The sequence below is a fragment of the Gavialis gangeticus genome, unplaced genomic scaffold, assembly GCF_001723915.1.
Source record: "Gavialis gangeticus isolate Ggan-Ray unplaced genomic scaffold, GavGan_comp1, whole genome shotgun sequence".
Classification (NCBI taxonomy): domain Eukaryota; kingdom Metazoa; phylum Chordata; order Crocodylia; family Gavialidae; genus Gavialis; species Gavialis gangeticus.
This window is the reverse complement of record NW_017729032.1, coordinates 85,814,449-85,821,137: the sequence shown is the minus strand read 5'-3', so window position 1 is coordinate 85,821,137 and position 6,689 is coordinate 85,814,449.

The following is a 6,689-nucleotide window of genomic DNA, read 5'->3' as shown; positions in this document are numbered from 1 at the left end:
GTGTGTGTGTGTGTGTGTGTGTGTGTGTGTGTGTGTGTGTGTGTGTGTGTGTGTGTGTGTGTGTGTGTGTGTGTGACCCAATTTGTTAGATGTGGCCAGAGAGTGCCAACAAAATGGAGCCTTGAAGGTGAGGTGGACAGAAGAATGCCTAGTTTGTGGATCTGGATGATGATTAGTTGTGAATTAATATGAGCTTTTTTATGCTCAGCATTCTCTGGAAAAGTCCATAAGAGATGTTTTGGTACCTGGAGAACTCTAAGAGGCACTTAGAAATTCTAGGCATCTTCAGAATTATGACGTAATTGAGTATCACAGCTGCTTTTGAATATCACAATTTTGGACTGAAGTACTTGAACTCGGGGTTAGATGCTTCAGTTCTTTTTTTGGCTCCAGCGTAGGTATTTACTATAAGAGACCGAATTCAGTTGTGACAATAAGTTTCTGGCTTTCTTGCCAGCTGTTCTCTTCACAATTGACCTTGCTCATTTCTAGTTCTCTGATTTGAAAATATTTCTTTCATAAATCTCTTTTTTCCTTTTGTGACAGCCCAGCACAGTAGATCACTACAACAAGCTATACATACTGTTTTCAGAGGATTCAAAGCAGATTTGTTTTGATACTTGATTTTTAGAATAAAACAATGCAGAATGAATTTGGAGTTTATAAGACCTTCTTATTATCCGTGGGAGTATTAAAAATGGAAGCATGATGCAGAATAAGAAAAGTAATCTTATCCATGTAAGCAGTGTTATTATGAGCATGTGAACACCCTAACCCCAGACACCACTGGGTGTGCCCCTGAGACATACTCCTGAGTTCCCTTTCTGCCCCAAATCTTGCCCTGCTGCCTGTTGCTTGACCCCTGACAGCCAGCTGAGATCTGCCAGGGGCCAACACCTTGGCCTGTGGCTCCTCAGTCATGCAGGGCTCTCCCAGGTGTTGCCAGCTCCTAGCGGATGCAGTTTTCCCAGTTTAAAGAATCATACCCTTGTCTATTTATGTCCTAAGAAAAGATTAAATCAAAGAAAATTAGGTTTGGAATGGACCTCAGGAGGTTATCCAATCCAACACCCTGCCCAAAGCAGGACTTTCCCCAGCTGCATCATCCCAGCAAAGACTTTGTCTAGCTATGTCTTAAAAACCTTCAAGGGTGAAGATTCCACAACCTCTCTGGGTAACCTGTTCCAGTACTTTACTGCCACCCTCATGAAAAGGTTCATCCTAACATCTAAACTAAACTTCCTTTGCTACAACTTGAGACCATTGCTCCTTGTTCTGTCATCTGCCGCCAAAGAACAGTCTAACTCCATCCTCTTTGGAACCACCCTTCAGGTAGTTGAAGTTTGTTATTAAACACCCCCTCAGTTTTCTTTTCTCCAGACTAAGCCCAGTTTCTTCAGGCCTTCCTCTGAAGTCATGTTCCCCAGCCCCCTAAACATTTTATTCCAGAACGCTCTTCAATTTGTCTATATCATTTCTGTAGTGGGGATCCCAAAACTGGGTACAGTACTCCAGATGTGCCCTCAACACTGCTGAATAGAGGGGAATAATCACTTCCCTTGATTATATCCTCCATCCTTAAAAGGGTTTTCCCATATGGTCAAATGCTCTGGAAACACCGTTATCACTCACAGTAAGTGGATTATAAAAGATGATAAAAAGAGTTGTCATAAAAAAAGACAAGCATAAGAAATCAGTAACCCTATTCTGAGATACAGACAGAGAAATTTAGGACTGGGAGGGGCTTCAAGAGGTCAATTAGTGTGACCTCCTGGCCAAAGCAGGACCACTTAGATCATCCCTGCCAAATCTTTGTCTAGCCAGGTTTTGAAATCCTCCAAGGTTGGAGCTTCCATCACCTCTCTGGATAACCTGTTCCAGTGTGTTACTACCCTTCTCGTGAGAAAATTCTTCCTGGTATCTAACTTAAACTTCCCTTGCTGCAACTTGAGACTGTTCTCAGTGGTGGCAGATGACAGAACAGGGAGCAACAGTTTAGCTCCATCCTCTTTTGAACCTCACTTTAGGTAGCTGAAGGCTGCTATTAAGTCCCCTCTCAGTCTTCTCTTCTTTAGACAAAATAAGCCCCAGTCTTTCCTCATAAGTCATATGCCCCAGCCCCCAAACCATTTTGTTGCCCTTCACTGGATTCTCTCCAGTTTGTCCACATCCTTTCTGTGGTGGGGGCCCCAAAACTGAACATATTACTCCAGATGTGGTCCAGCCACTCAGTCCCCAGCCTGTACTCCTGCATGGGTTTGTTCTATCCTAAGTGCAGGACTTTGCACTTGTCCTTGTTGAACCTCATGATATAAGATATAGATATAAGAGATATCAATAATAATAATAAAAAAGAAAATATGAGAATAAGAACCTTTTATTACTCTGCAACTTAAATCCAAGACTGCAGTTCCTATCTAGCTCAAGAGGCTAGAAACATATCCCTGCCTCTGTCAGGGCCCCATGATATTTTCCCTGTCAGCTTGCTTTACTTAGCCCCTGACTGAGGGCCAGCACCCTTCTTTGTGTCATGCTCTCAAGAAACAACATAGTTTCTTATTTAATCATTGATATATGTTATCTATTGGATTCTTGTGGGAGGGGCAACACTATGGGCATTTATAGATGTGCTCATAAATAGGGAGGGAGGGGGGCACTTTAATTAGTGAGTTGAGCTATTTAAAACCCCCAAGTGTCACATGTATCAGTGTCTGTGCACTGAAAAAATAGTGGTGAGGTGCTATGAACGAAAGTGCCCCACCGCCATTTTGAACTAAAGCCATGAACTAAAGCACCCCACCCCAGTACTCCCACCATCCATTGGGTTGCTGCTACATGTGATACTGGGCGCTGCTGGAGCATGTTAGTTTCCACACTCCAGCAGACTCAATTAATCGAGTCTGCTCTGATGCACTGGATTTACAATGTGTCAGAGCAGCCTTGCTGCATGTGTGTAAGTGCTCTATGAATATAACTTTCTGGCAACTTCTCCCCCAAATGTGCAAATATTTACCAGAGCACACATTTTTCCTGATCTAATTAAGACCAGCAGAATATTTGCATCTTTTCAGACATGGGGGTCACTAATCCAATAAATCCAATATTCTTTGCTCAATAGTTTGAATAGCCAGGTGTTATTCTTATGGCTCACTTCTTTTAAAATGGAACTGTCTTTTCTAAAAGGGCCCTGTTTGTGTGACTCAGAACATATCTGGAATGGAGATGACTAATCACTCCATGTCAAATGCTAATTCTGAGTGGTTACCTCTTCCAAGTATGGTTTCTGACAAGCATCTACTAGAATATTTTTGTCCAATTCTGGTATTGACAGTTCAAGAAGGATGTTGAAGTAGGGAAATCACAACATAGGCCAAAAAATCACTGGAAAATAAACTTTCAATGGAAGGCTTAGAAGCTTAACTTATTCAGAGCAAATAAAAGCTCATATGGACTTGATCATTGTGTTGAAGTGCTTATACTTGAAGAAAGTGTATAGTTGTGTGTAGGTGGGAGAATTTACCCATGCAGAGCATATCTTGAAGCTAGAGAAAATCATCCTCAATATAGGGCATAATTTCTTTGCAATGGTGACCAAATTATTGGAACAGATATCTTTTCTGTTTTTAGAATCTGGATCTGAATCACCATCCCTTTCCTTTATGGGCTCTAGAAACACTTGTATCTTTCACAATTCTGCATTAAGAAAATCATTTTAATTAAATATCATGTTTCAGGGTATCAGGACAACTGATGCTTAGTGGTCAAGATATTTTTCCATTTTCAGTATTCTGAATCAATAGATATGGGGTAGAGCTGGTGACAAGTTACTTCGTAGGGTGAATCAATGGTCTTAGATGGTATAAAGAATCCTATCACATGTTTGGCTGCCATATTTTGCTTACATGCTCATGACAATCATACTGATTATTACAGCCCACTAGCCCCCAAAATATGTAGTTGTGTGTGCAAAGTGAAGCAGCTTTGTTAGAGAAGATTGGAAAAAAACAACGACCTAGTATACTTTTTGGCTAGTGGCTATAGCACTAGAACAATGGGAGACCATCTTCAGGATGTTGCTCTGAATTAGGCAGAGGCTGTATTAATCCAGCTCTCCCCCATGTCATCTGTTTTAATCAGTAGGTCACTGGATATAAAGTAGGGACACTTTGTCCTCCATATGTGTTTTTTGTAGGTTTAGGAATAATTATATCATGCCTACTGGGTTGGGTCTTTCATGTCTGAGATGTAGGAGAACACCTAGTTTCACCTAGATGTCAGATCTATACTGAACAGCTCAGGACTGTTTAGATATATCCAGTAGAAATGTAAGTATTTAGAGGATTTTGCTCATCAGAAATGAGATGCCTAGGGACTTCTGGTACGTCAGGGTTAGGCAGAAGTTTTGACGGTCTAAAATTTAGATGTAGGTACCTTAAGTGCCAATTAGGCATACAAATCCCCTTGTAAATGTAACCCTCTAACCCAGGCAAGTTTCAAATGAAAAATGTATTAGCAGATGTGAATGCAACCAAACTGAAGCAGAAAGTACTCTGGTTGGCACAGACCATTCATTTACAGAGGAGCATAAAAATTTATGATTTTAGGAGCAATATCAAATAGATGATATCTTATTTTAAAGAAATATTAATGTGAACAGTATAAACTGCCAGCACATACATACATGTTACTTCAACTGCTACTACCATGCACCTATAGCCTTCTATATATTCATTAATCATGTGGATTTCATTTTGAACTATAAATTGCTCTCCTCATTCTGATAAATTTAAATATTACACATGGAATGATAAGCTTGAATATTATATATAACATTTTAAAACAAACTATATGAAATCACAGTGCACATCTATTAGTACATCATCATCAAACATTTGATACTCTTCATCCAAGACCCAAATGGATACCCTCTATGGCCAGGTCCAGATGAGTGCAGCTGTGCAGTATGTGGCACCACGAACATGTCTGTGGCACCATATGCCATTCATTCTCTGCAAGGGAGTAGCATGGAGGGTTTTTTTGAACTCTTGATATTCAGGGGTCAAAAAAAAACATGGAAAAAAATCAGAGGGGCACATGCAATGACAACAAAGCCAAAGCCTGGCTGGCTGGAACTGTGCAGTCCTGCTAGCCAGGCTCTGCAAAGCAGGATCACCTCTGCTGCAGCCCCAGGAGGACCCCAGGACCCTAGGTAAGGCTGCCAGGGCCAGCACAGTGATGGCCCTACCCTCTCCTACCCAACCTGGTGTAACTTTCTTCATGCCACAGTGTGCATGGCACATAAGTTCCCTGGGTACAACTAGCAGTGACACAAGGTGTGCTGCTGCTAGATGTTCCTAGGGAACCAAATGTCCATGCATGTCTAGATGCAGCCTATGTGTTCAACAGCATCTTTTTGTTTATATTAAACAAGCAGAATTTATAATATTTCTTGGAATCAAATACATAGTTTCTGTGGAATCCTGTCCATGCTCTTTTATAAATGTATATAAATTATAAATTCATATACATGAGCTAGCACTAAAAGTAAAAGCCAAGCAGATGTTGAGTTAAATTACACATCTGTTGGCTTGAGAAGGAATTATATGCATGCCAAATTGTATTTGCCCTTTATTTTTCTCTAGAGACTAAATTTCATAACTGAAATAGTCACAACATAACAATTAAAATAATTGCTTTTAAGTAGTCAGTTCCATTGCATTCACATATTGTAATGATATTACTTTTTAAAAATCCATTTGTTATGTTTAAAAACAAATTTACCTAAAGAAAAAAGCTGTACTTAAACCACACATGGGATTTACTCATAAAATAATAATTAAAAGTATTAATTCAGGAATATATAAACATTTAGTAGAAAATATTGGATTGAATTATATCAAGTTACTATGTTTATTATTAGTAAGCAAGATAGTAATTAGAATCAGTTTCTAATTACATATCTGCACATTTTATATTGATATAAATAGCCACATTAATATCTTGACACCAAGATATATAAAAAACAGTCATGATTTATGACCAACAAAGAAAAGAGTCAGCTGAGCAAAACGGAATGTATAAAGTATAAATTATGTGCTTGCATTCAAATAGGAAAATATTTTGTTTTTAGTTTTGCATAGAGCCAAACAAAAGTAGCACTTATTCAAATGTGTTAAGAAAGAGGATTTTGTTATATGGAATGTAATGTGCGTCACAGCTATATAATAAAGGATATTTTACATTTATATAATGCCTGTCATCTCAAAGGAGGCATATTGAATGTATAGCAGAGGAACAAAGTCACCTTAAATAAAATGGAAAGGCAGTATATTTGAAGCTGATATTTGAAGGTGAAATAAAGCAACTTATACAATAATAATTAATTTGTGTAGCTCATTTTGCAAGATAGCAATGGGACAATAATTTAGCATTAAAAAGAAAAAAAAGATGAGACTGCTTTATAGACAATGAAAACATCCATAATTACATTTGATAAAGAAAAAAAACCCCAGGATGGTTAAGCACACAAAGCCATGTGTACCTCCTGGTAGGAAACAAAGTTCTGCTCTGTGCAGGCAATTCCACAACTGGCCTATACAGAGTTTCTTATAGTTTTGACTGACACATGAAGTCCAGGTACACTTATTGTACCGTAGGTGTGCAGGAAGTGATCTACAGGTGTAACCAAA